We start from the raw sequence: 11061 nt of genomic DNA, 5'->3' as shown, positions 1-11061 counted from the left end.
GCTTCCAACCATTCAGCCAGCCACTGTGTCTCACTCTGCGCGAGGTCCCAGCGGCCAATGCCCCACCCAGCACTCTGGGGTGACGGGCTAACAAGCGTAAAATAAAAGTTTGTGGTAGTTTCTGAATCGCAAACATAAAATAATCTGCAGATGCTGGGATCAAAGCAACACGTCGACTCATGGTTTCCACTGATGCTGCCTGACCTGCTGAGTTCCTACAGCGTGCTGTGAGTTTCTGTATCGCATTGTCTGTTCTGAGTGGAGAGGGGGAGCCCGCTGCATGGGCAACAGCTCGCTCTCCCCGTTGTACTGCACCGGCTTGTGTATCAACACAGCTGGGGCACATACATCCACAGTCAGAGGGCCATGGGTAGTTTGTTGTGTACAATGAAATTTCAAATAACCTTTTGGCGTCTGGCTCCCTGGATGCTGACTTCTGTGCCCTCTTCCCACTCCCGAAGACCCTGGTTCCAGTGAGGAGCGTTATTCATAGCCAGAGAGGTTGTTAACCGGGAACAGAGGTTCGGTGGTAGTGGGACTAGGGAAAAGTGTGTGTGGTGTGGATTATAATTTTATGGGACAAGTAACAGGAATTTAGTACTCTCTGGCTCAAGGGAGCGTTCAAATGGTGCAAAGGGAATTTCTGGTGAGTGGCTGCCAGCTGCCTTGCACCCCAGTCCCTGTGTTCATGAAGCCCGCTAGCTGTCCTGTGGTCCTGGCCAGCTAACTGCAGATGTGCAACCATGGATCCCTGATCCTTTGTCCCACTCAATGCCCAATCACCATCCCATCCCTTACTGGCATCTGCCCATAGAGTTGGAAAGCTGACTTCCCTTACACCCAGAGTTTGCCCCCATTCCCTGGCTTCAAAGCTTGGAGTCTGGGCAAGGTGAAGGGTGAGGTTTGCCATCTTAACCAACATGCCCACGCCTCTACCAAGATGGTAGCAGCCACCGAGCCTGATGGGAGGAAGGGCTAGGAGCCGAAGCTGCCCACGCCTCTACCAAGATGGTAGCAGTCGCCGAGCCTGACGGGAGATGGTGGCGAAGCCCTGGCAGCACGCGGCAGAAGCCGCACCCAGATGTACTGCGCGAGGCGCTGGAGTCTATCACATGCGAGGTGGAGCGCGGGAAATAATGACGTGCACGGCGGAATCGGAGTGGAGGGGGGTGTAGTGCACAGGAATCGATGACGTGCTCGGCGGAATGGGGGGGGGGTGCGTAGAGCGCAGAAATCGATGACGTGCACGGCTGAGGCGCGAAGCGGGATCTGTTGAGATAGACGACGGCTGAGAGCGAGAAACCCAAGGTGTGTGTGGGGGCGGAGGGGAGGTCTGGGTGAGAAAGTTCAGCATGTGAGGGGGAGTCGGAGTGACGGAGTAGTTGGGTGTGGGGGGGAGGGAGGGGTCGGGGTGAGGATGACGGAGGGGTCTGGGTGTGAGGGGGAGGGAGGGGTCGGGATGAGGAAAGGGTCGGGGTAAGGATGACGGAGGGGTCTGGGTGTGAGGGGGAGGGAGGGGTCGGGGTGAGGATGACGGAGGGGTCTGGGTGTGAGGGGGAGGGAGGGGTCGGGGTGAGGATGACGGAGGGGTCTGGGTGTGAGGGGGAGGGAGGGGTCTGGGTGTGAGGGGGAGGGAGGGGTCGGGGTGAGGATGACGGAGGGGTCTGGGTGTGAGGGGGAGGGAGGGGTCGGGGTGAGGATGACGGAGGGGTCTGGGTGTGAGGGGGAGGGAGGGGTCTGGGTGTGAGGGGGAGGGAGGGGTCGGGATGAGGAAAGGGTCGGGGTAAGGATGACGGAGGGGTCTGGGTGTGAGGGGGAGGGAGGGGTCGGGGTGTGGGGGAGGGAGGGGTCTGGGTGTGAGGGGGAGGGAGGGGTCGGGGTGAGGATGACGGAGGGGTCTGGGTGTGAGGGGGAGGGAGGGGTCTGGGTGTGAGGGGGAGGGAGGGGTCGGGGTGTGGGGGAGGGAGGGGTCGGGGTGAGGATGACGGAGGGGTCTGGGTGTGAGGGGGAGGGAGGGGTCTGGGTGTGGGGGAGGGAGGGGTCGGGATGACGAAAGGGTCGGGGTAAGGATGACGGAGGGGTCTGGGTGTGAGGAGGAGGGAGGGGTCGGGGTGAGGATGACGGAGGGGTCTGGGTGTGAGGGGGAGGGAGGGGTCTGGGTGTGAGAGGGAGGGGTTGGGGTGAGGATGACGGAGGGGTCTGGGTGTGAGGGGGAGGGAGGGGTCTGGGTGTGAGGGGGAGGGAGGGGTCGGGGTGAGGATGACGGAGGGGTCTGGGTGTGAGGGGGAGGGAGGGCTCTGGGTGTGAGGGGGAGGGAGGGGTTGGGGTGAGGATGACGGAGGGGTCTGGGTGTGAGGGGGAGGGAGGGGTCTGGGTTTGAGGGGGAGGGAGGGGTCGGGGTGAGGATGACGGAGGGGTCTGGGTGTGAGGGGGAGGGAGGGGTCGGGATGAGGAAAGGGTCGGGGTAAGGATGACGGAGGGGTCTGGGTGTGAGGGGGAGGGAGGGGTCGGGGTGTGGGGGAGGGAGGGGTCTGGGTGTGAGGGGGAGGGAGGGGTCGGGGTGAGGATGACGGAGGGGTCGGGGTGTGGGAATGGTCAGGGTGTGAGGGAGGGGTCAGGCTGAGGATGAGGAGAGGGTCAGGGGATGAGGGAGGGGTCAGAGTTGAGGGAGGGGTTGGGCTGAGGGTGAGGGAAGGGTCGGGGTGAGAGGGTGAGGGAGGGGTTGGGTGTGAGGATGAGGGAGTGGGAGTGGTCGGGGTGAGGGAGGGGTTGAGGTGAGAGGGTGAGGGAGGGGTCGGGTTGTGAGGATGAGGGAGTGGCTGAGGTGTGAGGGTGGAATTGACACGTGAGGGGGAGGGGGTAATCTGAATGAGGTTGGGGTAATGATGAGTCAGGGTAGGAGAGGCAGTGCATTTGGGAGGGGTCATGGTGTGAATGATGGGTCAGTTTACGTGGGTGAAGGAGAGTTCAGGGTGTCCGCATGAGGTGTCTAAGCTGAGTGAGGTCGAGGGGGTTGACATGTGAAGGTGGGGTTCAGGATGTGTGGGGGGAGGTTATGGGTGATGAGGGGCCGAGGAGTCGCTGAGTTAGGGTAAGGGGAGGTTAGGGGTGAGGGAAGAGTTGGGTGATAAGGACAGAGGGTGAAGGAGTTGTTTGGATAGGAAGGTGAGCTAAAGAGAGGGGCGGAGGCAACTTGAGTGAAAGCAGAGACATTCCAGAGTTGTATTTAGTTCTGACTCCATTTGACAAATTTAGTCTAATTGCACATCAGCACAGTCCTGCTGTTCTCCTTGGAATTAGAACAGATTGATTATTCTCTCCACTTAATTCCTCGTCTCCTGTGCTGGTATCTGGCTTCAGTGAACTGTTGCTCTTTCATGCATTTCCTTCCATACCCGATTGGAGTTCATTTCCTAGCACGCTGCAGTATACATGGTTTTCTCCAGTGATCACAAGCTAACCTTTTAAAATGTTACAATTGAAGTAACAGTTTGTGTATTTATATATTTCATCTATATTCTTGATCTTGAAATAATGCCATGATGAGGTTCAGAGGTGGAGAGGGTCAGCAATTTTAAATTCCTGGCTGTTACCGTTTCAGAGGGCCTGTCCTGGGCCTGTAAGTACAATGATGAAGACAGCACTGCAGCACCTTTACTGCGATAAGACTCTGTGGAGATTCGCAATGACATCTAAAAGTTTGAAAACTTCTATAGATGTGTAGCAGGGAGTATATTGACTAACTGCTTCACAGTCTGGTATGGAAACACAATGCCCTTGAATGGAAAATCTTAGAAAAGTAGTGGATATGGCCCACTACATCACGGGTAAAGCCCTTCCAGCCATTGAGCACATCTACATGAAATGCTGTCACACGAAGGAAGAATCCATTATGAGGGACTCCCCACCATCCAGGACATGCTGTCTTGCCGCCGCCATCAGGAACAAGGTGCAGGAGCCTCGGGACTCAGTGCCAGGTTCAGGAACAGTTATTACCCCTCAACCATCAGGCTCCTGAACCAGAGGAGATAACTTCACTCACCCCATCACTGAAATGTTCCCACATCCTAAGGAATTACTTTCAAGGTCTCTTCATCTTCTGTTCTTAATATTCACTTTTTTTTTGCTTTTTATTGCACAGTTTGTTGTCTACTGCACTCTGGTTAAAACCCCGAGTTGGGTGGTCTTTCATTGATTCTATTATGGTTATTCTATAGATTTATTGAGTATGCCCACAAGAAAATAAGTCTCATGGTTGTATGTGGTGCTATATATGTACTGTACTTTGATAGTTCTGTTGAAGGTCACTTTACATCATACAAAATTTCTGTTCCCTTGTCATTGTACGTACAGAGTTTGATCGTGTAACATACAAAGATCATTGTGACAACATGCAATCAAAACTTTTCTTTCTGTCTTGGTACATATGACAATAATGAAGCCAATGCGAACTATTATTTTTAATGCAAATTGTACAATTGCCAAGTGGTTGGCTAATCTTAAAACTACATGAGCTTTGGTGGAACACCCTTCAAAAATATCCCACCAATAGGTAATCATGATCTGTTATGTTATCACTTTTATGTGGCATAAAATTTGCTGTTGTGGAGCAGTGCAGTGCAAACATGTAAGCTTACTGTAAATTACTAAACTCATATGGCAAAAGTAAATAGTGAAGTACTATTCATGGGCTCATTTGGTGGCAGAGGGGAAAAAACAGTTTCTGAATGTGGACCTTCAGGTTTCTGTCCCTCCTCCCTGATGGAGAAGGAATGTGAAGAGGGCATGTCCTTGGGTGGGATCCTCCCTGATGGAGAAGGAATGTGAAGAGGGCATGTCTTTGGGGTGGGATCCTCCCTGATGGAGAAGGAATGTGAAGAGGGCATGTCCTTGGGTGGGATCCTCCCTGATGGAGAAGGAATGTGAAGAGGGCATGTCCTTGGGGTGGGATCCTTCCTGATGGATGCTGACTTCTTGAGGCACCACCTCCTGAAAATATCCTCAATCTTAGCCAATCTTAATAATTCTCTTTGGCCATATACCATATTAATCTCTTTTTGTTGTAGGTCTTTTTCCATCTTTAAAAGTCCAAAGATTAATTTTATTATCAAAGTATGTTTGCAGAATACAACTCTGAGATTCGTCTTCTCCAGATAGCCATGAAATACAGAAAAACCATGGAAGAACAGATATCAACTCCTCCCCTGCACAAAAACTTAACAGATCGCTCACCTGAACACAGCAGCTAAAAGATCAAACCCCTAACCCCCAAGCCCCTCCCACAAATAAAAACAGTGACAATAACGTCAACCCTCCCCCAAACTCTTGCACGCAATAACGGATCGTTCACACGGAAAATACCAACAAGTACATCAGATCTCAAACCCACAACCCCTTCCTCGCCCAAAAGAAGAAACATCACCCACCCACCAATCAGCAACAAAAAAAAACAAAAACTGAAGGAAACCGATATAAACCACAGTCCACACCAATAATTACTGGTGTCTCACATCTTTAGTCGTTTCTGAAACATTTTAAGGAATTTTCCTAAATGCTCCCTAATGGCGGTTAAATTAATTGGGTGGGATATATTTTCTCATTCTCCTTGTTATGTTAGATGAGCCAATATACTGAAACCTTCTGTCCACACATGAGACATTATGCCAACATTGTTTCTCTGGTTTCTTATTAATTATCCTATCTTCCCAATAAACTGTCTGAAGAAATAACACAAATAATTACATTATTGCTCATCATCCTATACTTGAGTTTCATTATCATCGATTCTGCCAGACACATCCCAGAGAATGTTGTATGCTGTGAATGAGCTTTGGTTTGTCACTGTATAACACAGACTGGTGGCATTAATGGAAACCCCATCAGTGTTTAGTTTGTGCTGTTGACGTCTTGTCCAGTCTTGCATTATTTTAGGTATTATCCCAAAATTGCAAATCATCCCTCTTCTCCCTTTGTTTAAGTACTTCAGGTTGAAACAATAAAGCGGTCACATCCCTTTGAAGTTCCTTTATTATTATAACTAATTAGATTATCATCATGCTGAAAATGGTCTGAGTTAGATTATTCTTGACGCCAGTATTATTGCTCTCAGTTATGTACCACCATATTTTGCACAATTAAACACTGCAGATTAAGGTTGGCAAACACGAGGAAATCTGCAGATGCTGGAATTTCAAGCAACACACATAAAAATTGCTGGTGAAAGCAGCAGGCCAGGCAGCGTCTATAGGAAGAGGTACAGTCGACGTTTCAGGCCGAGACTCTTCGTCAGGACTAACTGAAAGAAGAGATAGTAAGAGATTTGAAAGTGGGAGGGGGAGGGGGAGATCTGAAATGATAGGAGACGACAGGAGGGGGAGGGATGGTGCTAAGAGCTGGAAAGTTGAATGGCAAAAGGGATATGAGAGGATCATGGGATGGACGGGAGGCCTAGGGAGAAAGAAAGGGGAAGGATGGGCAAGGAGTATAGTGAGAAGGACAGAGGGAGAAAAAGGAGAGAGAGAGAAAAAAATAATAATAAAAGATAAATAACGGATGGGGTACGAGGGGGAGGTGGGGCATTAACGGAAGTTAGAGAAGTCGATGTTCATGCCATCAGGTTGGAGGCTATCCAGACGGAATATAAGGTGTTGTTCCTCCAACCTGAGTGTGGCTTCATCTTGACAGTAGAGGAGGCCGTGGATAGACATATCAGAATGGGAATGGGACATGGAATTAAAATGTGTGGTCACTGGGAGATCCTGCATTCTCGGGTGGACAGAGCGTAGGTGTTCAGTGAAACGGTCTCCCGGCCTGCATCGGGTCTCGCCAATATATTGAAGGCTACATCGGGAGCACCGGACGCAGTATATCACCCCAGCCGACTCACAGGTGAAGTGTCGCCTCACCTGGAAGGACTGTCTGGGGCCCTGAATGGTGGTGAGGGAGGAAGTGTAAAGGCATGTGTAGCACTTGTTCCGCTTACAAGGATAAGTGCCGGGAGGGAGATCAGTGGGGAGGGATGGGGGGGACGAATGGACAAGGGAGTTGCGTCGGGAGCGATCCCTGCTGAAAGCCGGTGGGGGGGGGGGGAGGGAAAGATGTGCTTAGTGGTGGGATCCCGTTGGAGGTGGCGGAAGTTACGGAGAATAATATGTTGGACGCGGAGGCTGCTGGGGTGGTAGGTGAGGACAAGGGGAACCCTATTCCTAGTGTGGTGACGGGAGGTTGGAGTGAGAGCAGATGTGCATGAAATGGCAGAGATACATTTGAGAGCAGAGTTGATGGTGGAGGAAGGGAAGCCCCTTTCTTTAAAAACGGACATCTCCTTCGTCCTGGAATGAAAAGCCTCATCCTGAGAGCAGATGCGGCAGAGACAGAGGAATTGCGAGAAGGGGATGGCATTTTTGCGAGACGGTGAGAAGAGGAATAGTCCAGGTAGCTGTGAGAGTCCATAGGCTTATAGTAGACATCAGTAGATAAGCTGTCTCCAGAGATAGAGACAGAAAGGTCAAGAAAGGGGAGGGAGGTGTTGGAAATGGACCAGGTAAACTTGAGGGCAGGGTGAAAGTTGGAGGCAAACTTAATGAAGCCCATACTGGTATCTGTTCCCCACTTTTCCTTCGCTACATCGACGACTGCATTGCCATTGCTTCCTGCATACATGCTGAGCTCGTTGACTTCATTAACTTTGCCTCCAACTTTCACCCTGCCCTCAAGTTTATATTCCATCTGGGTAGCCTCCAACGTGATGATATGAACATTGACTTCCCTAACTTCCATTAATGCCCCACCTCCCCTTCATACCCCATCCATTATTTATCTTTTATTATTATATTTTTCTCTCTCTCTCCTTTTTCTCCCTCTGTCCTTCTCACTATACTCCTTGCTCATCCTCTGGGCTTCCCCCACTCCAACTTTCTTTCTCCCTAGGCCTCTCGCCCATCCCATGATCCTCTCATATCCCTTTTGCCAATCACCTGTCCAGCTCTTGGCTCCATCCCTCCCCCTCCTGTCTTCTCCTATCATTTTGGATCTCCCCCTTCCCCTCCCACTTTCAAATCTCTTACTGTCTCTTCTTTCAGTTAGCCCTGACAAAGGGTCTCGGCCCGAAACGTCAACTGTACTTCTTCCTATAAATTAAGGTTGGTATTGGTGCTCTGCCCTTTTGTAGCTACATGGTTGTCATGTTGTTATATTCACTTCTGCCCACAAATTCCATGTTCCTTGCCACATAACTTGGTTTAACAATGTCCCTAACTTATGCTCACCTTTACAACTTCTGAGTTGGAGAGAGTTTCTTTATGGAATTAGTTGAGATTCTCATTCCCATACCTATTCCTCCTTTCTCCCTGCATTGTATGTACCAGACTTCTATTAAATGGAAAATATTTATTACATTTCTTCCACAATATTCAGTTTCTGTATTGCACTTTCCCACATCAGCGAGAGTGGCATTTATTTTATCACTAAGAGTATATCCAATGATGGGTTTGGTTATGTCATAATTCCACATTAGACACGACACTGGAATATCCTATGGGCCTATTGATTTTTAAAATAAGCCGCATTCCCCATAGGTTGCCTTCACATGTGCCGTTCAGTTCCCATAAACTTCTAACACGTTTAGTGCCATTAAAACAAACCTGGCTCCTAAAATTTATTCCATGACCAGGAGCAATCTATCCAAAGCTCAAATAAAATTTGTGAAAATACATGTATGTCACACAACCCTGAGATTCATTTTCTTGTTGCCAATACAGTATATACAAGAAACACAATAGAATCAATGAAAGACTTGCACCCAGCCGGATGGACAGCAACCAATATGCAAAAAAAACCCTGACAAACTGCAAATACAAAAAGAAAGGGAATATAATAATTATAGCAAATATTGAGAATGTGAAACGAAGAGTCCTTGAAAGTAAGTCCATCAGTTGTGGGAATATTTTAGTGAAGTTACCCTTCTGGTTCAAAAAACCCAATGGTTGAGAGGTAATAACTGTTCCCGAGCCTGGTGCTATGGGTGTTGAGGCACCTGTACCTTCTTCCTGATGACAGCACTGAGAAGAGAGCATGGTCTGGATGGTGGGAGTTCTTGATGATGGATGCTGCTTTCCTGTGATAGCATTGTGTGCTCAACGGTGAAAGTGCTTTACCCGTGAAGGGCTGGGCCATATCCACCATTTTTTGTAGGCTTGTCCATATTAGGTTTGGTGTTTCCACACCAGGCCATGATGCAATCAGTCAATATACTCTCCATCACACATCTATAAAAGTTTTTCAAAGTTTTATATGATGAGCCAAACCTTCACAATCTTCTAAGTAGAGGTACTGCCATGCTTCCTTCGTAACCATATAACAATTACAGCACAGAAATAGGCCATCTCGGCCCTTCTAGTCCGTGCCGAACGTTTACTCTCACCTAGTCCTACCGACTTGCACTCAGCCCATAACCCTCCATTCCTTTCCTGTCCATATAGCTGTCCAATTTAACTTAAAATGACAACATCGAACCTGCCTCAACCACTTCTGCTGGAAGCTCATTCCACATAGCTACCACTTTCTGAGTAAAGAAGTTCCCCCTCATGTTACCCCTAAACTTTTGACCTTTAACTCTCAACTCATGTCCTCTTGTTTGAATCTCCCCGACTCTAAATGGAAAAAGCCTATCCACGTCAACTCTATCCCCCTCATAATTTTAAATACCTCTATCAAGTCTCCCCCCCAACCTTCTACGCTCCAAAGAATAAAGACCCAACTTGTTCAACCTTTCTCTGTAACATAGGTGATGAAACCCAGGTAACATTCTAGTAAATCTTCTCTGTACTCTCTCTATTTTGTTGACATCTTTCCTATAATTCGGTGACCAGAACTGTACACAATACTCCAAATTTGGCCTCACCATTGCCTTGTACAATTTCAACATTACATCCCAACTCCTATACTCAATGCTGTGATTTATAAAGGCCAGCATACCAAAAGCTTTCTTCACCACCCTATCCACATGAGATTCCACCTTCAGGGAACTATGCACCATTATTCCTAGATCCCTCTGTTCTACTGCATTCTTCAATGCCCTACCATTTACCATGTATGTCCTATTTTGATTAGTCCTACCAAAATGTACTCACATTTATCAGCATTAAATTCCATCTGCCATCTTTCAGCCCACTCTTCTAACTGGCCTAAATATCTCTGCAAACTTTGAAAGCCTACTTCATTTTCCACAACTCCACCTATCTTAGTATCATCTGCATGCTTACTCATCTAATTTACCACCCCATCATCCAGATCATTAATATATGACAAATAACATTGGACCCAGTACAGATCCCTGAGGCACACCACTAGTCACCGGCCTCCAACCTGACAAACAGTTATCTACACTTCTCTCTGGCGTCTCCCATCCAGCCACTGCTGAATCCATTTTACTACTTCAATATTAATACCTAACGATTGAACCTTCCTAACTAACCTTCCGTGTGGAACCTTGTCAAAGGCCTTACTGAAGTCCATATAGACAACATCCACCGCTTTACCCTCGTCAACTTTCCTAGTAACCTCTTCAAAAAATTCAATAAGATTTGTTAAACATGACTTTCCACGCACAAATCCATGTTGACTGTTCCTAATCAGACCCTGTCTATCCGGATAATTATATATACCACCTCCATAAGAGATAAGACCATAAGACAAAGGAGCAGAAGTCGCCCATTTGGCCCATCAAGTCTGCTCCGCCATTTTATCATGAGCTGATTCATTCTCCCATTTAGTCCCACTCCCCTGCCTTCTCACCATAACCTTTGATGCCCTGGCTACTCAGATACCTATCAATCTCTGCCTTAAATACACCCAATGACTTGGCCTCCATGCCGCCTGTGGCAACAATTTCCATAGATTCACCACCCTCTGACTAAAAAAATTTCTTCGCATTTCTGTTCTGAATGGGCGCCCTTCAATCCTTAAGTCATGCCCTCTCGTACTAGACTCCTCTGGCACCATCCCCATTTCTAATGACATCTGAAATATTTCTGTCAGAGCCCCTGCTATTTCCACACTAAC

At 48.4% G+C, this 11061-nt stretch overlaps 1 protein-coding gene across 1 annotated transcript in view; it reads left to right on the top strand.

Annotated features, from left to right (window-relative positions):
* Positions 1-58: 58 nt before the first annotated feature.
* The window catches only part of LOC134341789 (RING finger protein 212B-like), a gene marked incomplete at its 3' end in the record, with an annotated part of 48157 nt that continues 37154 nt past the window's right edge, over positions 59-11061 (top strand). The window contains exon 1 of the mRNA XM_063039711.1: positions 59-1308. The remainder of the gene's footprint in view (positions 1309-11061) is intronic.

Source organism: Mobula hypostoma, unplaced genomic scaffold (assembly GCF_963921235.1).
Source record: "Mobula hypostoma unplaced genomic scaffold, sMobHyp1.1 scaffold_163, whole genome shotgun sequence".
Classification (NCBI taxonomy): Eukaryota; Metazoa; Chordata; class Chondrichthyes; order Myliobatiformes; family Myliobatidae; genus Mobula; species Mobula hypostoma.
This window is presented reverse-complemented; position numbering and strand designations above follow the sequence as displayed.